Here is a 23,127-nt window from a genome sequence, read left to right as displayed (position 1 = left end):
TGGCGAGTTAGGATTAACTAGTATAAAATATATGATTATCTACCAGCTAGTACAAGTCTTTTGGAAGGAGTGTCAGCTGACAAACCAATATACTGTATCTAAATTCGAAATACTATTGCTATGATCAAATCTAGCTTACACCATGATTAGAAATAATTTTGTTTACTGTATTGTATACCACCAACATTTGGAATTCAAAACACTGGTACAGTACTCTTAAAAGGTTAAAAGGTACAACTAAACTTACCTTTGACAGGTTCCGGCATTTTGGCAGTTTTAAAGTTTTCCTCAGGAGACCAGTAATCTAATGTTCATTCTTGATAATTTATTCTTAATCGAAGCTTCAACCCCATACTCCTGTTTAAAGAAAAAATCAAATATATATTTAACCAATATGGGTAGAACAATAATCGAGAAATATTACACAACAATTTACTTCAAAATCTTACATTAGTTATATAAGTAATAATTTCCCTTATTACTTGCTGCAAATGCACAATCATATATAAGGACTACCTAATCTAGCCCCAGTCCCAGAGCTTGTAAAAGAATCTATCGTGATATTTATATAGTTACAATTAACAAATCAATGAGCATTTGTAAAACTGATGGAAAAGTATAAATTTGAATTTTTTCAAGCAATAGTATCTCGGCTAAGACGCAGTATGATACCACTGGCATTTATAATTTATTCTTTTATCGTAACTTCCTTGGATGCGTGGGTATTTCAGACTCAACCTTTGTCTCACTATTGTTGCTATCTTATAGTGTTTTATTGTCTGCTATATTACAAAGCTCTGGATGAGGAAACAAGAAAATATTGATGTACCTAATCCTTAACTATTACATTTACTGAAAATTTTAACCTTCCCAGATTGACAAATTCCAATTTAACACTAAAATAAAAAAAAAAAAAATATCAGACTACCCCAAATCTACTGAAAAGGCAATTTCAGTCACCCGCTAATTTAAGGATTAGGGTATATCAGTCTTACGCTAATTGAAATCTTTATAATTGTTTACAAAGCAAATCAAACTAATGAAAAATCAAACTACCCTAATTCATTGAGTAATCAATCCTAAGTATCCCTATTCATTGACCAAATTTAATTCCTAAAGAAAGTACACTCAAACCCTAATTCTCAGCAAAGCCAATACATGCTTATCCTATTTGTTCACAAAGCAAGTTCATTCTTATCCTAATTATTCACAAAGTAAATTCTTGTCCTAATTATTGACTAAAAATTCTTACCCTAATTTTTTATAAAGCCAATTTATTATCCTAGTTATTGTTATCCTAAGTATTGAAGGAAATTTAAATTTTTGTCCTAAGATTAGTTCACCAAACTTTCAGCTGGGGTCCCCAAGGCACTAAAGAGTTGTAAAACCCAGACCTACATGGCTGGGACTAAGTACGAAGTAGATGATGAAGGGAGAAGTATTGAATTAAAAGCTCAAGATGGAGACTACCGGTGAAATCTAACCGAAGCCTTTTGCCTCAATAGGCGTAGGAGATGATGAATTCTTATGGCAAAATACTTTCCTTAATTTCTAACAAAGCCAATCCAATCTTATCCTAATTATTTACAAAGCAAATCCAACCTTATCCCAATTCTTTACAAAGAATAACCAATCTAATCCTAATTCATGACAGCGCAAGAAATTTCGTACCTTAATAGGCTACATTGAGTATCTAGTCTTAACCTATTCCATGACAAGGAAATTATGGTCTTGCCCTAATTCACTGATTATCCTAATACAATTATTATTAAATCAAGACTGCATTTAATGATCACGTTTAAAAAGCTTTCAGAAGACTAAAATTACTGCCAGATCTATGCTTAGACAGCTTATGTTTAAAACTCCTAAAAGATTAAAATTAAATCTAGTCTTTTCTTACAAAGAAGCATTAACAATACTAATAGGCAAATCCAACTTTAACCCAATTCACTGAAAGCAAATCAAACCTTAGTCCAACTCACGGATAAGGCAAATCTAACCTGAGCCTAATTTGAATAAAGCAAATAAATTTGTGCCAATTCATTGACATTTTTTAATCACCAAATAGTCCCAGTTTCCATGATCAAACATTTACAATCCAAATCGGACCATAATTCTCTAAATTATATTTTCTACCTTTAGTCTACCTTTCTTTTTCCGCTAGCTTAGGTCATCCGTTCAACATCTGCTTAATTTCCGTCAATTAGTATGACCAGCTTCACTATTCATGCTACCTTCTTGCTTTAGCTAGATTACTAGACTGCCTTATTCCAATGAACTGATAGCATTAACTATTTGAATTCTATATTTACTAGCCAATCATATCTCGAATTGTTAGCTTTTTATCTTCAAGTATAAATATTCCTGCCTAACATATCTAAAAAATCTAGTATAATTATTTTTGTCCACCAAATAATGAATTTTTCAGACTTAAAGTTGAGAAAGCATTCAAATTTCATCTACCGTAAAGGTGGGTTTACACAGTCGAACAGTTCGTCGAACGTGGTTCGACAGACAAGTGTTTGAAGTTGTGTTCGAATGTGTGAGGGTATTTGCTTGTCGAACACGTTCGAACGTTTCAAAGTTCTCGCCTGACTTTTGTGGGCGGGGCCTCATTGTCCACAACACCTCTTCGAACTGTTTGACCAGCAGGTTCAACGAACCGTTCATACCTGTAAACTCAGCTTTAGCCTTGAAACTGCATGACTTGCAGTTGATATTAGCTCAGATGAGAGAAAAAAGTGCCACTCAATGTAAAATAGGCAGCAATCAACCTAGATCTATCAGATGGCCCACTGATGAACCTTAAGAGCAGTTAAAGGCAAAAACAAAACTTACCTGGTTTAAAGTGGAATGTCAGTTCTCCCACAGTTTTAAAACTTTCACTGACCAGATAATCCTACCTAAATGCATTGGCTAGAAAAACCTACATTTTGTCCTAATTCAACTAATTTTAACGTCCACTAATAAAGCAATCTTACATTCTATTAATCAATCTTATTAGCTTCCACGAGTAAATTTTTCACATATCCTACCGACATCTATTTTAACTCCTTTGCAAAGTAAATTTTCTTATTACCTTTACTGTAAATAACGTTCCGGCGAGCTGCTTCTGGGCTAGTTAGGATTAACTACCATTAGAAAGTATTCTTTACTACCTGCCAGTACAATAATCTAATCGAAGGGGTCTGTCCACTGACCATATACTATATAACCCAAAACTATCAGCTGAAGAAAGTAGCCATGATTGTCAACTCTAACAAACCATAAATTTGTTCTACAAAATTGTACGCCCAATATTTGGATTTCAAATCCCTGAAAATTTTTAAATCTACTTTCTTACTCTGGGAAGTTCTGGCATTTTGGAAATTTTTCAGTTTTCCTCAGAGGGCAACAGTAACCCACTGGACAGTTCATTCTTAAATATAAGCTTCAACTTCATGACACATGGGTAAAGAAAAATTTTAAATGTGTAACAAAACTAACTAATCGTTGAGACAGTTTATTAACATTTCGGTACTTAAATGCATTTAAATATTTTACTAGCTTGATAGCTATTTTAGATCTTAATTACATACCATATATACAGTATTGTATTGAAGTATTGTACAATAGTCCAATGTATAAAAGATATTGCACTGATAAGACTACAAATACCCAGTCATATTCAAGGATTAATCAACTGTCCCAAATAGCTTGAAAAGTGATATTTGTAGAAACTAATTACCAAAGAATGTGCATTTGCAAACCTAATGCACTGAGGTCTAAAGAATTTTTCAAGCAAATTTTTTCCTTGCCAAGAAAATTTTTAGTAATACCATCAAATATCACTGGCATTTGGGAGTTTTATTTATCCCCTCTCTCCCGTGGAAGAGTGGGTATTTCAGAGCCGAACCTTTTGTGACGCTAAAGTTTGGAAAGACTACAGCTTTTACCTTGAAACCGGACCCAAAAAAATGTTATTTGTCAAATACACAAATTGCAAAGCTCTAGATGTGGAAATAGCTCAAAATATTGAATGCGGATACATTTTAGTCTTAATGAAATGAAAAATTTAGTGAAATATTTCCTGGTTGTAATAACTACCCGCATTTAATGAAAAATTAAACTAGCATTAACAGACTAAATCAAACTTAAAAAATTCAAACTAAACCCAAATTTACTATAATTGGGATTTTCTCCAGCTAATTTAATAAGGGTATATAACTATTACGCTAAGTCATACATTAAAACTTTAGTATAGTTTACGAAGCAAATAAAACGTCCATGATACCAAATCCAATCTCGTACTAATCCATAATAGTATATCCATCCTGATCCTTCCCCTAATTCATTGACTAACCAACCACCCTGAATGCATTGACAAAATTTAATCCAAGGCAAGTCCATCTGAACCCTATTTCTTGACAAAGCAAATTAATTCTTGCGAAAGCAAATTTTCATAGCCAAATTCTAGACAAAGCAAATCTTCATAGCCAAATTCTAGACAAAGCAAATCTTCATAGCCAAATTCTAGACAAAGCAAATCTTCATAGCCAAATTCTAGACAAAGCAAATCTTCATAGCCAAATTCTAGACAAAGCAAATCTTCATAGCCAAATTCTAGACAAAGCAAATCTTCATAGCCAAATTCTAGACAAAGCAAATCTTCATAGCCAAATTCTAGACAACGCAAATCTTTATAGCCAAATTCTAGTCAAAGCAAATCTTTATAGCCAAATTCTAGTAAAAGCAAATTAGTTTTTTTATCCAGGTTCTTGACAAAGCCAATCCGTTTTATCCAAATTAACAAGGCAAATCTTTTTATCCAAATTATTGGCAAATCCTTTTATTCAACGCATATCCATTTTTATCCAGGTTCTTGACAAAGCCAATCCGTTTTATCCAAAATATAGACAAAGCAAATCTTTTTATTCAAATTGACATCGCAAATCTTTTTATAGAGATTGACAGCAAATCAGTTTTTATCCACATTCTTGACAAAGTGCAATCTTTTCCTATTACCTATTATCCACATTCTTGACAAGGCACAATCTTTTCCTATTACCTATTATCCAATTCTTGACAGACACTCCATTTTCATCCAAATTCTTAAATTGCATTCTTTTCCTAATTCTTGACTGTGTAAATCCAATCCTATACTAATTCATAAAGCAAATCTCATCTTATCTTCATTCTTTACAGAGCAAACAATTTCTTACCACAATAGGCTACATTGAGAGAGTAGCCTTGCCCTAACTTATTAAAAATCCAACCTTAATCAAATACAATGACAATCAGACTGCCATAAATGATGAAAAAATCTAGTCTAGTCTTACCAAGAATCATTGCCAATACAAGGCCAAGTTTTTCATAATTTGTTGATGAAAAACCATCCTTTATCCACAATGACAGTATTGGCATAATATTTAGATATAAATATAAATCAAAATAGACCAGAGGCACTGAAAAGGCAAATTTAACCCATCTCAGTGAAAGCTAATCAAAATTTTCAGTAAATCACTTAATAGGCAATCCCTACCTTAATTCACTGAAAGCATATCAAACATTCTAATTCTCATACCCAAAATTCTATCAGGCAAATCCTTTTTTGCCAATTCTATTTCATCGAACAATCCAATCTAACCAAGTGGAAAATCCCAACCTCTTACAGGTGTACAATACAAATTCTACCATAATCCTTTAAGAAAATGATTTACCTCTGATCTATTTCCGCTAGCTGAGGTCATGCTTTATACTGTATTTGTAAACCGAGTGACCAGCTTTACTATACATGCTACCATTTTGCTTTACTAGATAACTAGCCTATTATTCCAATAATCTGACAAGACAATCTCAAATTTACTAACCAATCTTAATTATATCAATTTGTTAGCGCTACCCTTATGCATCTATATCCCTACTTAAGATTAATGAAAAATGTAGCATATAAAGTTTTGTGAACCACTTTAAGATTCTTGATTTTAAAGATTGAGAAAGCATGTTATCTACAATAAATTCTACAAAACTATGACCTGCTACTAACATCTGTATATAAAGAATGCCATCCTATGTAAAGGATGTTTTAAAAGTGGAACTTGTCAGTCAGCATACGCTAGTCAAAACCTACATTTCGCCATCAACGCCTATTGACGCAAACGGCCTAGCTAGTCTTCTAGCTAGAGCTTTTAATTCAATACTTCTCAATTCATCATCTCTTCGCGCTTCATAGTCCCCAGCCATGTAGGCCTGGGGCTTCAACTTCTAGTGGCTTGTGGAGCCAGTTAAATGTTTGAACTAATCTCTTGGGGATTGCAATGAGAATGCCCAAACTATTTTGACATTATTTAACTATAGATTTGCTAATAAATCTTAAAATTCATTATCTAATCTTATAGCCTCCACGAATAACTATTTCCTTAAATATAAACTAAGAAAATTTTCTTGTGATTATCTTCACTGTACTTAATGACCGGAGAGCCGCTTTGGGACTAGTTAGGATTAATGACCAATAGAATAAGCTATTGTCTACACGACCTGCCATCCCAATAATCTTTTGGAATGGGACTGTCAGCTGACCGGACAAACTTATTTCACCTTTTATGTCAGCTACACCAGAATCTAAATTACCAAAACTATCTTGGATCATTCTAAATAAAACAATATTGTATACTACCAATATTTGAAATCCACAGTAACCTATGAACACTTAGATCATTGGAAATAAAACTATTGTATACTACCAATATTTGAAATTCAAAATACTCCAAGGTAACCTTTTATTCTTAGATTTCTTACTTTGAGAGCTTCGGGCGATTTGGCAGGTTTTCGGAGTTTCCCTCAGTTGCAAGCTGTGCTGTGTGTAGGAGGTAACAATTTTCTGCAGACTGCAGCGCTTTGCACCTCCTACGCTTCTAGTAGTGCGCCCAAAATCACTGTTGTGGAGAGGAATGAGGAACCTGGAGCCAGGCCTCATCAGCTGTTCATTCTTGATTGTTCATTCATTCTCAATCTAAGCTTCAACTTCATGCTCCACCTGCGCAAAGAAAAAAATATTACACATTCAACAAAATATGATTGGACATAAGTAGATAAACTGTCGTACTTTCATGTACTAAAAAATTACTATCTTGATACAGATTTGAAATCTTTATTACATCTCATATTGGAGTTATACCATGTCCAATTTATAATTCATACTACACTTAACTCATTTATCTGATTACTTTCTGAAAAAGCCAAGTCATATTTGAGGAATAACCTACTCCCAGTCCCTGATAGCTTTGAGAAGGAAATCTTTAGTAATATTGTATTTAGCGAATCATTTAAGAATGTGCATTTGCAAAATTGACAAACTGATTTTTTTCATCAAAAGTATCATGAAAAATATCTCAGCTAAGATTAATTTTCTAGTAACTCCCATTGATATCAATGACATTTATATCCCAACTTCCGAGCCGAACCTTTTGCGCGGTATGAGAAGGCATAGTAAGTTATTAAATTATCCAACTCAAAAATTAACCTTATGGATTAGATAAGTTACAAACCTCTAGAACATGGATACAGCGTAACTATTACACCACTAGCCTATTCCACTAGCCTATTTAAAAAAAAAAAAATTCTTGACATTTCCGTCAGTGTGACCAGCTTCACTATTCATGCTACCTTCTTGCTTTAGCTAGATTACTAGTCTGTCTTATTCTAATGAACTGATAGCATCTTTAACTATTTGAATTTATATATACTGGCCAATCAACTTGTTATCTTTTTATCTTCAAGTATAGATATTCCTGCCTAACATCTAAAAAAAATCTAGCATAATTATTTTTGTCCACCAAATAATGAATTTTTCAGACTTTCAAAGTTGAGAAAGCATTCATATTTCATCTACCGTAAAGGTGTGTTTACACGGTCGAACGGTTCGTCGAACGCGGTTCGACAGACAAGTGTTTGAAGTTATGTTCGAATGTGTGAACAGGGTATTTGCTTGTCGAACACGTTCGTCTAAAGTTTGAGAGTTCTCTCCTGACTTTTGTGGGCGGGGTTTCATTGTCTACAACACCTCTTCGAACTGTTTGACAAGCAGGTTCGACGAACCGTTCATACCTGTAAACGCAGCTTAAGACTTTAAACTGCATGACTTGCAGTTGATATTAGCTCAGATGAGAGAAAAAAGTGCCACTCAATGTAAAATAGGCAGCAGTCAACCTAGATCTATCAGATGGCCCACTGATGAACCTTAAGAGCAGTTAAACGCAAAAACAAAACTTACCTGGTTTAAAGTGGAATGTCAGTTCTCCCACAGTTTTAAAACTTTCACTGACCAGATAATCCTACCCAAATGCATTGGCTAGAAAAAACCTACGTTTTGTCCTCATTCAACTAATTTTAACGTCCACTAATAAAGCAATCTTACATTCTATTAATCAATCTTATTAGCTTCCACGAGTAAATTTTTCACATATCCTACCGACATCTATTTTAACTCCTTTGCAAAGTAAATTTTCTTATTACCTTTACTGTAAATAACGTTCCGGCGAGCTGCTTCTGGGCTAGTTAGGATTAACTACCATTAGAAAGTATTCTTTACTACCTGCCAGTACAATAATCTAATCGAAGGGGTCTGTCCACTGACCATATACTATATAACCCAAAACTATCAGCTGAAGAAAATAGCCATGATTGTCAAATCTAACAAACCATAATTAGATTTGTTCTACAAAATTGTACGCCCAATATTTGGATTTCAAATTCCTGAAATTTTTAAAATCTACTTTCTTACTTGGGAAGTTCTGGCATTTTGGAAATTTTTCAGTTTTCCTCAGAGAGCAACAGTAACCCACTGGACAGTTCATTCTTAAATATAAGCTTCAACTTCATGACACCTGGGTAAAGAAAAATTTTAAATGTGTAACAAAACTAACTAATCGTTGAGACAGTTTATTAACATTTCGGTACTTAAATGCATTTAAATATTTTACTAGCTTGATAGCTATTTTGGATCTTAATTACATACCATATATACTGTACTGTATTGGAGTATTTTACAATAGTCCTATGTATAAAATATATTGCACTGTTAAGACTACAAATACCCAGTCATATTCAAGGATTAACCAAATATCCCAAATAGCTTGGAAAAAAAAAGTGATATTTGTAGAAACTAATTACCAAAGAATGTGCATTTGCAAACCTAATGCACCTGAGGTCTAAAGAATTTTTCAAGCAAATTTTTCCGAGCCAAGAAAATTTTTAGTAATACCATCAAATATCACTGGCATTTGGGAGTTTTATTTATCCTCTCTCTCCCGTGGAAGAGTGGGTATTTCAGAGCCGAACCTTTTGTGACGCTAAAGTTTGGAAAGACTACAGCTTTTATCTTGAAATCGGACCAAAAAAAAAAGTTATTTGTCAAATACACAAATTGCAAAGCTCTAGATGTGGAAATAGCCAAAAATATTGAATGCGGATACATTTTAGTATAACTGAAATGAAAAATTTAGTGAAATATTTCCTGGTTGTAATAACTACCCGCATTTAATGAAAAATTAAACTAGCATTAACAAACTGAATCAAACTTAAAAATTTCAAACTACCCAAATTTACTAAAATTGGGATTTTCTCCAGCTAATTTAATAAGGGTATATATCTGTATTACGCTAAGTCATACATTAAAACTTTAGTATAGTTTACGAAGCAAATAAAACGTCCATGATACCAAATCCAATCTCCTACTAATCCATAATAGTATATCCATCCTGATCCTTCCCCTAATTCATTGACTAACCAACCACCCTGAATGCATTGACAAAACTTTATCCAAGGCAAGTCCATCTGAACCCTATTTCTTGACTAGGCAAATGAATTTTTATCCAAATTCTAGACAATGCAAATTAATTTCCATCCAAATTCTAAAAGCAAATTAATTTTTATCCAAATTCCAGACAAAGCAAGTAAACTGATTCTTGTCAAAGCAAATCCTCTTTTTATCCAGATTCTTGCGAAAGCAAAGTATTTTTATCCAAATTCTAGACAAAGCAAATCTTTATAACCAAATTATAGACAAAGCAAATCCTTATATCCAAATTCTAGACAAAGCAAATCTTCATAATCAAATTCTAGACAAAGCAAATCTTCATAATCAAATTCTAGACAAACCAAATCTTCATAATCAAATTCAAGACAAAGCAAATCTTCATAATCAAATTCAAGACAAAGCAAATCTTCATAATCAAATTCAAGACAAAGCAAATCTTCATAATCAAATTCAAGACAAAGCAAATCTTCATAATCAAATTCTAAATAAAGCCAATCTTCATAATTAAATTCTAGACAAAGCCAATCTTCATAATCAAATTCTAGACAAAGCCAATCTTCATAATCAAATTCTAGACAAAGCCAATCTTCATAATCAATTTCTAGACAAAGCCAATCTTCATAATCAAATTCTAGACAAAGCCAATCTTCATAATCAAATTCTAGACAAAGCCAATCTTCATAATCAAATTCTAGACAAAGCCTATCTTCATAATCAAATTCTAGACAAAGCCAATCTTCATAATCAAATTCTAGACAAAGCCACTTCATAATCAAATTCTAGACAAAGCCACTTCATAATCAAATTCTAGACAAAGCCACTCTTCATAATCAAATTCTAGACAAAGCCACTCTTCATAATCAAATTCTAGACAAAGCCAATCTTCATAATCAAATTCTAGACAAAGCCAATCTTCATAATCAAATTCTAGACAAAGCCAATCTTCATAATCAAATTCTAGACAAAGCCAATCTTCATAATCAAATTCTAGACAAAGCCAATCTTCATAATCAAATTCTAGACAAAGTCAATCTTCATAATCAAATTCTAGACAATGCAAATCTTTATAACCATATTCTGGACAAAATCTTTATATCCAAATTCTAGACAAGAAATGGATATATCCAAATTCTAGACAAAGCAAATCTTTTCATCCAGGTTCTTGACAAAGCAAATCCATTTTTTATCCAGGTTTTTGGCAAAGCAAATCAGTTATCATCCAGGTTCTTGGCAAAGCAAATTTTTTTTATTCAAATTTTCGACAAAGCCAATCCGTTTTATCCAAATTATTGACAAAGCTAACATTTTTATTCAAATTATTGATAACTAAAATCTTTTTATCCAAATGATTGACAAAGCAAATCCGTTTTTATCCCTATTCTTGACAAGGTGCATTCTTTTCTTATTTCCTATTATCCAATTTTTGACAAAGCAATTCCATCTTTATCCAAATCCTTAAATTACATACTTTTCCTAATTTTTGACTGCGCAAATCCAATCCTATGCTATGCTAATTCATAAAGCAAATCCAATTTTATCTTCATTCTTTACAGAGCAAACAATTTCTTACCATAATAGGCTACATTGCGAGTCTAGCCTTGCCCTAATTCATTGACCAACAAATCCAATCTTGATCAAATACAATGACAATCAGACTGTCATAAATGATCGAAGAAATCTAGTCTAGTCTTACCAAGAATCATTGCCAATTCAAGTCACCATTTTTCATAACTTCGATGCAAAACCAACCTTAATCTACAGTGACAAAAAATATCTTGGCATGTTTAGACAATCAATAAATCAAACTTGACCAGAGACACTGAAAAGGCAAATATAACCTATTTCGATGAAAGCAAATCAAAATATTCAGTAATTCACTTACTAGGCAATCCCTACCTTAATTCACTGAAAGCATAAACATTCTAATTCTCATATCAGAATTCATTTATATAGCAATTACAGCCTTTTCAAAATTCTACAACAAAGCAAATCCTTTTTTGCCCATTCTATTTCATCCACCAATCCAATCTCACCAAGAGGAAAATCCCAATCTATTATCATGTGTGTACAATACAAATTCTACCATAATACTTCAAGAAAATCATCTACCTCTAAGAGGTCCATTTCCGCTAGCTGAGGTCATGCTTAATATTTGTAAACCGTGACCAGCTTCACTATTCATGCTACCATCTTGCTTTACTAGATAACTAATCTATTATTCCAATAAACTGACAACATAAGATTGAATTTAAAATTTACTAACCAATCTTAATTATATCAATTTGTTAGCGCTACCTTTATGCATCTATATCCCTACTTAAGATTAATGAAAAATGTAGCATATAAAGTTTTGTGAACCACTTTAAGATTCTTGATTTTAAAGATTGAGAAAGCATGTTATCTACAATAAATTCTACAAAACTATGACCTGCTACTAACATCTGTATATAAAGAATGCCATCCTATGTAAAGGGCAAATAAAAAGCATAAACACCAATCATGTTTTAAAAGTGGAACTTGTCAGTCAGCATACGCTAGTCAAAACCTACATTTCGCCATCAACGCCTATTGACGCAAACAGCCTAGCTAGTCTTCTAGCTAGAGCTTTTAATTCAATACTTCTCAATTCATCATCTCTTCGCGCTTCATAGTCCCCAGCCATGTAGGCCTGGGGCTTCAACTTCTAGTGGCTTGTGGAGCCAGTTAAATGTTTGAACTAATCTCTTGGGGATTGCAATGAGAATGCCCAAACTATTTTGACATCATTTAACTTTAGATTTGCTAATAAATCTTAAAATTCATTATCTAATCTTATAGCTTCCACAAATAACTCGCCTATTTCCTTAAATATAAACTAGAAAACTTTCTTGTGATTACCTTCACTGTACTTAATGACCGGAGAGCCGCTTTAGGTCTAGTTAGGATTAATAACCAATAGAATAAGGTATTGTTTACACAACCTGCCATACCAATAATCTTTTGGAATGGGACTGTCAGCTGACCGGACAAACTTAATTCATTTTTATGTCAGCTACACCAGAATCTAAATTGCCAAACCTATCTTAGATCATTTGAAATAAAACAGCATTGTATATATACTACCAATATTTGAAATTCAAAATACTACAAGGTAACTTACCAACACTTAGATAATTGGAAATAAAACTATTGTATACAACCAATATTTGAAAATCAAATAAAATACTCCAAGGTAACCTATGAACACTAGCTTAGATCATTGGAAATAAAATGTATACTACCAATATTTGAAATTCAAAATACTTCAAGGTAACCTTTTATTCTTAGATTTCTTACTTTGAGAGCTTCGGGCGATTTGGCAGGTTTTCGGAGTTTCCCTCAGTTGCAAGCTGTGCTGTGTGTAGGAGGTAACAATTTTCTGCAGACTGCAGCGCTTTGCACCTCCTACGCTTCTAGTAGTGCGCCCAAAATCACTGTTGTGGAGAGGAATGAGGAACCTGGAGCCAGGCCTCATCAGCTGTTCATTCTTGACTGTTCATTCGTTCTCAATCTAAGCTTCAACTTCATGCTCCACCTGCGCAAAGAAAAAAATATTACACATTCAACAAAATATGACTGGACATTAGATAAACTTACTTTAATGTACTAAAAAAATACTATCTTGATACCGATTTGAAATCTTTACATATCTCCTATTGGAGTTGTAAAAATTCCAATTTATAATTCATACTACACTTAACTCATTTATCTGATTACTTTCTGAAAAGGCCAAGTCGTGTTTGAGGAATTACCCACTACCAGTCCCTGATAGCTTTGAGAAGGAAATCTTCAGCGATATTGTATTTAGTGAATCACTAAAGAATGTGCATTTGCAAAATTGACAAGCGGATTTTTTTCATCAAAAGTATCATGAAAAGTATCTCTGCTAAGATTAAATTTTTAGTAACTCCCATTGATATCTGACATTTTTATCCTAACTTGTGAGCTGAACCTTTTGCGCTGTATGAGAAGGCATAGTAAGTTACTGAATTATCCAACTCAAAAATTAACCTTATGAATTAGATAAATTACAAACCCCTGGATGTGGAACGCATCCGTATAGAACATGGGTACAGCGTAACTATTACACCACTGTAGGCTATTTAAAAAAGAATATTCATTTCCTGGTTATGGTCAACTTTAAATAAATTGCCTACATATTGTCTTGTGTTAATACTTTCTAGTGATTCATTAAGTATAGCGATATTTTGGTTTTGAGAATTTAATTGAATTTTTTTAGCTGACCGTAATAACATTTAGATAGTTAATTCTATAGGATTCAGGGTTTCCCGCAAAGTGAATTACAGAGTAAAACTTATTAGGGGACAGAATTGTAATGAAATATAAAATACTGTTTGACTATAGCTAGCAAGAATCTTATTGTAATTAAAGTTCAACCGCTAATATTTGTACCCTTGATTGATGGAGTAAAAACACTGCCGCCCTTGGGGTGGAGAGGGGGCTTGGGCGCTGATCATATATATGGTCAGTCTCTAGGATATTGTCCTGCTTAAGGCAATGTGCTTTCCCTCGCCTCTGCCATTCATGAGAGACCTTAAACCCTTTAAAAAAGATCGTACTAAGAATGATCAGATCCGATCAGTAATCAATATTGAGAGCACAATTGCATCAGTACTATAAAAGTAATAAAATGGTAACTTATCTGGTTTCCCACATATGGAAAATATCCAATATTTGAAATTTTTAATTTTGTAGCGGAGAGAAATAAGCCAAATTTATACGCCGGCGTACACGAGTAAAGCCGATATCCCGGATTGGATTTCTCAATTTATGGGCAGAGCCTTGGCTTGGACATATTTGGCGTGGTTTTTGCATACCATCGCAGCCGGTGAGTAATTACAGTAGCTGTTATTTAAGTTAAAATATCCCTACAAGGTCTTTATTATGGTGTTTGTAAACACTTCTTCAAAAAATTTTAAGGGTGTGTACACAAAGTTTGCATTAAAAAAAAACTGTGGCAACATTCAAAAGGATTTTTTTTAACAGTTTTAAAAACATATTGACGCAAGAGTGATCTTACGGTCACCAACCCGAAAAAGAAAGTTAAAATTACGGTCGCCTGTAATTTTCTGAAATAAGTGAGAACAGTATATTTTTATGGAGAAAAACTACTCTTTCGGATTAAGCAACTTAAAAATGGAAAATTTTGTCTACAAGATCGAAAGGAAGGCCAATGCCCCTTTTATTTGTATAAGATTTTAAAGTGATGTGCAAAACATGGAAATTTAGATTTTGAAAATCACTGCAAAGGTCGAACTATACACGTGGTAACTGATCCAAAAGTTCAATCAGGTGATCCTGCAAGTTTGGAAACTTACAAAATTCAAGAATGAAGCGGCAACGCTAAAGAAAAGCACCACGAATAGTACTTTAGTACATCTGAAGTTTAACCGGTAGCTGCGGCTTTACCATATACATATATTGTCTTGCGTTTTAAGAAATTCGACGAAACAATCATTCCAATGTCAAACTCGCGGGGCACGTCCTACACACACAAGATTGTTTTCTAAGAACTGTCCGTAAAATCATTTGAGGGGGTTCTACAACGAAGATTTGAGAAAATCTTCAAATTAGATTATGAATCTGTCAGTAAATTTCTCTAACTTGGACTGTAAGAACTTGTGAAACATTAATAAGTCACTCCGGCCTACCCCCCTAGTCACTCCGGCCTACCCCCCTAGTCACTCCGGCCTACCCCCCTAGTCACTCCGGCCTACCCCCCTAGTCACTCCGGCCTACCCCCCTAGTCACTCCGGCCTACCCCCCTAGTCACTACAACCCACTAATTATAATGCTATCTAGAAATATATAATAACAGGCTCTTTTATTAAATATTTACGCAGTATAGTCATACAAATAAACAATACCTACGTAATACTATGTAATCTAGAAAGAATATATGATAAATAACCAAACAAGGGTCACCACACCCTGACCACAACATGGGAGCACTGACTGGCTTTATCGCGATGTAAACAACTCTGCTCCCTGATAATATAGTAAATTAGTTTTGCCTTCTCTTTACTTTTTCAATACATTGCTATTAACATTATATAAAATACAAGGTATTATTTCACTTATGGATATTAATTGCTTTCAACATAAAATATAGGTTTTTCTGATGTATTATGATGTGATTTTAATGATTTTGAGGTTTATTTCCATAGCAAATGAATACTTATCCTTCCACCATCCCTCCCCCTATAGATAACAATCCGGGGGAGCCTCCTTGGGAAGCGGGGTTTAGGGTGGGGGAGACAAAGTAGGTAAAAACAGGGCAAAATGGAGGAAAAAACCTAAATATAACACTCAAAACATAAAACTGGATCAGTATACAGGTATACACAGAATTCGAAATACATAACACTGGAAATGGGAAAACCCGAGCCAAGAATTTTACATGAGAAAATGGCATACAAATGCACTATATGACCAGTTATTGCAAGTCACATTGTAGTTGTGCACCAACCTAACCTGTCACTGAATATATCTGCATCTGGATGGCGGGGCTTCGCCACCCACCCCCTTTTAGGTGGGGGCCTTGCCCCCCCACATCCAATTGGTTCTTGATTATCAAAATAATATTCAGCAACTCCACAACAAAAACTACGCCAATCAACACTGGTTCTACTAATTTCAAGAGAATATTACAGTATGATGGTTCCATAATTTATAGACCAAATGATTATTAAATAATAAGTTTTCAAGCAGGAAGATGAGTACCATCTAAAAAGGCACCTTTATAATCTGAAACTTTATACCCACATCGCCGGCGTTTCTTTGTTTTAGCAATCACCCCAGTAGAACTACAATGCCAAATATGCTTATCTTCCCTAAAAAGGACACTTAGGACACTGAACACTCAAAAGTAACAATGTTAACAGCAAAAATCATATGCATATTTTGCATGTTCGGGATATGCACCACCATGATATCTGCCTATTACCCAAAAATAAACTAGCTCACAAGTCACAACTGAATTAAACTATCCATACCTATAAACTGATGGCGGAAAAAAATTCCTTGGTCTGTTGAAACCGTATTGTTTTCTGATTGGTTAACAATGAAAACGTCATAAATTGACAGCCAGTTAAATAAAGTGTGACAATTAAAGTCATCATCTCTTTAACGAGGACCAACCAAACCATAGTATTTTGGAGAGAATCAGGTATGTTTGTAGATAGCAGTTGTAGATTGGCTAATTGTCGAAAAACTGTCCTGAAGCACCTGTCTTCGAATGGCAAAACGTTAAAAGTATTACGTAATTCCAAAAAAGTTTGTTTTTGGCTGAAATCAATAAGTGTTAAGCCACAAGAGATGAAACAGGTGATTTGAGTGGTTGTCGATAACAAATAAACACACGAACAAACTCTTAATACTGATGATTGGAGTAGAAGGCAAATATTAAGACTTCATAAAATTACTTCCAATAAGTTGAAAGGTGGAGCCAACAGATTGGTTCTATGCGTACGCATTGAGAAGAAATTTACCACCTACTAGAATGAGATTTACGAAGCTTCTACCTAGTAGAATGAGATTTACAGAGCTGCCCGTGCCCATGAAAAGAACATTCAGGTGAACTCGCTAACGTTTTTCTTGATTTTTATAAGAACTAGGCATTTGCGACAGATACAGAAATACTACAAAACACTTCCTTAACATAGTGAACTAAGTTAAAATACGCTACATTATTAATGTCCATAAATAAAATACTAAATACAATATAATACTTTAAATATGAAAAATTAACTGTATACAAAGGTATGCGTCTAAGTAAAAAAAAAATCAGGCAGCCTACTGATACTAAAATATTTGTTTACAAAAGTATGCGTCTAAGTAAAAAAAAAAAAAAAAAAAAAAACTCATTACAAACTAAGCACTAGGTCCGCTTAGCCTGGAACATCCTTTTAATAATTGGTCAGTGGTAAGGTCATGTTGTTCATATTTGTTCCATAGTGAAAATATTCGTCCCTGTAGAGATAGGTATTTTCGTCTGACAACGAGCAAGTTGGCCGTCCTTGACCAGACGCACTTGAACCTGTACATTTTTGGCTTCTTTGAAAAGTAAGGGAACCAGCACATAAAAAGGAATATGGGAAAAGCCTGGACTACCATTGAAACGTCTGTGATAACCTACATTATTCGTGCGAATACTCTAGCCAAACTGTCCACTCACTTGGTGACCAAAACCAACTTATCCAGGTTTCTCATGTACGTTAAATCTTTAATTAGGCCAGCAGGAAGGCGTGATTCAAGGTGATCAAAAAGTGATAATTAAGGCAACACCCTTCTGTCCACCAAGAGAGAGAGAGAGAGAGAGAGAGAGAGAGAGAGAGAGAGAGAGAGAGAGAGAGAGAGAGAGAGAGAGAGAGAGAGAGAGATTATAGGACATACGTGATAAGAGTAGGGGAGATAAGATAATGAGGGAGTTAGGGGAAGTGGGAACTGACCTAGAGTCGTGTTGTGAAATAACACGGTGTTTATTGTTCGCTCTAGCCTCCGTGGACATAAATGAACAATCAAAGTTGTAAACAAGTATAATTACATATGAATATATAAACACACACTCAAACAACCCAACAATATATATTGCTAACTACACACGAGGGAGGCCGGAGTGACCTGGGTCGAAAGCGGGGGAGGACAGTGACCGGAGCCGGAAAAACTAGGGGCCGGAGTGACTTGTTACCGTTCCATAGCCAATTTCATCATCAAATCAGATGCCAATTAATTACACTAGTTCCATTTCTATATATCTAATTAGACTAAAAGTTATAGTTGAAGATTAGGAAAAAACTTAGTACCTACCGAAAATTCATGAAAGTAACTAAAATTTAAGTGGAAATTTTCTACTTATTAGAAAGCATTTCCTCGAGCAAACAAAACTAATCGCACAAACGTCCCATCTAACCAGGGGACAGCATAATGAATTCTTCAATCAACTCAAATTCAAAGTTGCTGCTTTGTAGAAATTACAGAATGGATGATAATCTGAGTATACAAGAACAGACAGCGCAGAAATTTCTCAATGACTTTTGTTTGACATTAGGAGTGTCCTAACTAGCATCTGTAGCTGTATTTTACCATTTTTCCGGATGCTGAAAAGGCCATCGCATAGAAGCAGGAATATTTGAATAACCCTCTACCCTCAAATTTAAATGAAATCTGAATTCAAGTACTCTTTTCAGGTTCCAAGTTTGCGCTCTAAGATCACCCTGTAGGACAGTTAATTTTTACACTTAATGGTAACTGATTCACAAGGTATTCTTGCAAGTTTACATATAAACTTACCATGCTTTTATACCATCGAGAGTACTGTAACAGCAGGGCTACGAGTCTGCCATAACCAATAGCCTACCTATATTAAAACCAATAAACCTTGAACAATTATCCAAACTAAAAATTGTGGATTATTGGTTAATCAAATCTACGATGTCTTGCCTGATAATGTTTGTGCAGAGAGTTTTGCTCTATTCTTTAGTGAAAAAATTGATAAAATCTATAGAGGCTTCCCCCAAAATCACTTGGAAGGACAGTCAGCTATGCCAGTGAAGGAAGGAAAGAAGTTAATAAAATTTAAGGAAATAAATATGTGCGACTTGTTAAAGGTTATGAGAGAGATGAAGAATACATTGTGGAAACGACCCTTTCCCAAACAGTTCAATAAGTGAAGCTCCAAACAAGCAAGTTGTATATAATATTTACCTGAACATAATTAACCTAAGTATATCACAATTCTGTTTTCCTAGCTGTGAAAAAACTGCGTTGATCAAACCAATTTACAAAGGGAAAGGTGATGTAAACGAGCTAAATTCATATAGGCCCATTTCAAATTTATCCTACATGTCAAAGCTTATTGAAAAAGTCATAAGTGAGCAATTATGGGCGCATATTGACGAGTTAGAAGTATTCCCGGAAAATCAATCGGCCTACAGAGCTAATCATTCTACAGAAACTACTTTGTGCTCAATAATGAATGATATGATAGGTCTTCTTGATGGGGGAAAGTGTGGAATTTTAATTGTTAGATCTTAGTGCTGCTTTTGACACTGTTGTGCACGAGTACTTACTTGACGACTTAAAGTCTATTGGGGTGACTGAGGAAGCACTGAAATTTTTGCGAAGTTACTTAGTGAACAGGAAGACTATTGTAGAAGTTTCTGGAAACCGATCCAATGAGAGAATTCTTATGAAGGGTGTACCACAGGGTAGTGTCCTGGGCCCTATCTTGTTTAACATATATACTATTGAGCTATCACACATCTTGAAAAAACAAAAAGTGGGTTTTAAACTATATGCAGACGATACTCAGTTTTACCTCTCAATTTCAACACCACAAGATACAAAGAAGAAAATTGATGAGATAATGACTGAAATAAAAACATGGATGCAGAGGAAAAAGCTCAAATTAAATGATGATAAAACAATGTATGTTCTTTGGCACAAAGGTGGCTTTGAAGAATTACCAGTTAATTCAAAGTATAAAAATTGGTGATGCTGATGTTGGGATTGTGCCTGTTGTGAAAAATTTGGGTGTACTGATACTGTAATTTGTCAATGAAGGACCAAATTGTGAACAGTGAAAGTGTGTAACTATCACCTGAGAAACAGCATTTATTAGAAAATATTTAACAGAGGGCAGTACAAAAATTTTAGTGATGAGTCATGTAATATCAAGGCTTTATTATTGCAATTCTCTGTACTACAAATTGCCCAATACACTACTAAGAAAGCTTCAAAATGTGCAAAACCGGGCGGCTAGACTGATAAAAGGCATTAAATTTCGGGAGAGAATAACTCCTGCACTGATCGATCTACATTGGTTACCTGTTAAGGCTAGAATTGAATTTAAAATTTGCTTGTTGACTCACAAAGCACTTACAAGTGATAAGCCTAAATATCTTCGTGATTGCTTGGTCCCCTACCCTGAAGCTACCAGCGCCACTGTAAGAGTTAGACATGCAGATGACCCGCATAGACTATTCGAAATTAGTGTGAATCATGCAATAGGAGGAAGAACGTTCAGCTATGCTGCACCGAGACTCTTTAACGACCTTCCACTCGATATCAAGAATAGCAATAATGTGGCAGCTTTCAAACAAAACCTGAAGACTTATCTTTTTAGAAAGTGTTATAATAGTGACCTGAAAACTATTAAGCCTGAATACAAATGCTAGCGAAATAACTGATAACGATACAGAGTAAAATATCAACTGGTAAGAAATTATTTTTTTCACACACCAAGGCCCGCCTGAACAGACCTTTAGTGTTAGATGGAGGGCGAGAAATAAACCCGTAAAAGTAAAAGTAAAATAAGTGATTGCTTGGTCCCCTACCCTGAAGCTACCAGCGCCGCTGTAAGAGTTAGACATGCTGATGACCCGCATAGACTATTCGAAATTAGTGTGAATCATGCAATAGGAGGAAGAACGTTCAGCTATGCTGCACCGAGACTCTTTAACGACCTTCCACTCGATATCAAGAATAGCAATAATGTGGCAGCTTTCAAACAAAACCTGAAGAATTATCTTTTTAGAAAGTGTTATAATAGTGACCTGAAAACTATTAAGCCTGAATACAAATGCTAGCGAAATAACTGATAACGATACAGAGCAAAATATAAACTGGTAAGAAATTTTTTTCACACACCAAGGCCCGCCTGAACAGACCTTTAGTGTTAGATGGAGGGCGAGAAATAAACCTGTAAAAGTAAAAGTAAGTGATTGCTTGGTCCCCTACCCTGAAGCTACCAGCGCCGCTGTAAGAGTTAGACATGCTGATGACCCGCATAGACTATTCGAAATTAGTGTGAATCATGCAATAAGAGGAAGAACGTTCAGCTATGCTGCACCGAGACTCTTTAACGACCTTCCACTCGATATCAAGAATAGCAATAATGTGGCAGCTTTCAAACAAAACCTGAAGACTTATCTTTTTAGAAAGTGTTATAATAGTAACCTGAAAACTATTAAGCCTGAATACAAATGCTAGCGAAATAACTGATAACAATACAGAGCAAAATGTCAACTGGTAAGAAATTATTTTTTCACACACCAAGGCCCGCCTGAACAGACCTTTAGTGTTATATGGAGGGCGAGAAATAAACCCGTAAAAGAAAGTAAGTGATTGCTTGGTCCCCTACCCTGAAGCTACCAGCGCCACTGTAAGAGTTAGACATGCTGATGACCCGCATAGACTATTCGAAATTAGTGTGAATCATGCAATAGGAGGAAGAACGTTCAGCTATGCTGCACCGAGACTCTTTAACGACCTTCCACTCGACGTCAAGAATAGCAATAATGTGGCAGCTTTCGAGAAAAAGCTGAAGACTTATCTTTTTAGAAAGTGTTATAATAGTGACCTGAAAACTATTAAGCCTGAATACAAATGCTAGCGAAATAACTGATAACGATACAGAGCAAAATATTAACTGGAAAGAAATAATTTTTTCACACACCAAGGCCCGCCTGAACAGACCTTTAGTGTTTGGTGGAGGGCGAGAAATAAACCCCTAAAAGTAAAAGTAAAAGTAAGTAAGTATATAAACTATGTAAATTTAAAATTTTTAGTGGAGAATTATATAACTACAGACGTTGGTGAGAATAAGGCGTAAGTGATTTTCCTGTTGCAAAATACCAATTGTCCCTAGTCAATGACATCCTGCAGTTTAAGTCTAGTACAAAATTTTAACTACCTTGGAAACAGTCAAGAGACTCAATTATTGTTTTAACAGTTGGATCACAGCAACACGCAGTCACGCACAAATACTTCGGTATATTCTTTCGGGATCCTCCATGTATAAAGCTTGGCTTTTATAATAAAGCCCAATGAAACAGGCTTGTCGACGCAGCCAATTAAGTATTACTAGCCAAGCTAATACCAATGTTGGAAAACCAGAATTATTAGAGATTAAGGGTTCCAACAGGGGAAAATAGTAAAAGGATGGAAGGTAATATATCGACGTTCAAATAATGAAGTAATCTTAAGAGCGTAACAATTTTTCGACTCGCGATCGCGAATAATCTTTGCAGTAAAAAAAAAAAAAAAAAAACTTTAATGACTACGCACTTGCGACAAAATATACACAAAAAAAGTGGAAGCACAAATTCCTTACCTTTAACCATGGCTAGTGATGAAAAACTTTTACCCCGATATTCAACCAAAGATACTCAAAAATTGGTTTCAAATACGAAATGCAATCTTAACATCAAAGATCATTCTGACGTTCACCCACGGACACCACAGACCAAACAGCGGAAAGTTGCGCCCACTTTCAAAGTCAGTTTTGAGTT

The 23,127-nt window shown here is 34.6% G+C and overlaps 1 long non-coding RNA gene across 1 annotated transcript; it reads right to left on the bottom strand.

The window, feature by feature from the left end:
• Positions 1 to 248: 248 nt before the first annotated feature.
• On the bottom strand, positions 249 to 23,103 carry LOC137628999 (uncharacterized). The gene is made up of 4 exons (XR_011041424.1): positions 22,950 to 23,103; positions 13,112 to 13,349; positions 6,778 to 7,015; positions 249 to 357 (listed from the first exon to the last, which is right to left on the bottom strand). It is a non-coding gene; the product is annotated as an uncharacterized lncRNA (long non-coding RNA).
• Between the last annotated feature and the right edge of the window lie 24 nt (positions 23,104 to 23,127).

The sequence above is a fragment of the Palaemon carinicauda genome, chromosome 37, assembly GCF_036898095.1.
Source record: "Palaemon carinicauda isolate YSFRI2023 chromosome 37, ASM3689809v2, whole genome shotgun sequence".
In the NCBI taxonomy this organism is placed as follows: Eukaryota; Metazoa; Arthropoda; class Malacostraca; order Decapoda; family Palaemonidae; genus Palaemon; species Palaemon carinicauda.
This window is presented reverse-complemented; position numbering and strand designations above follow the sequence as displayed.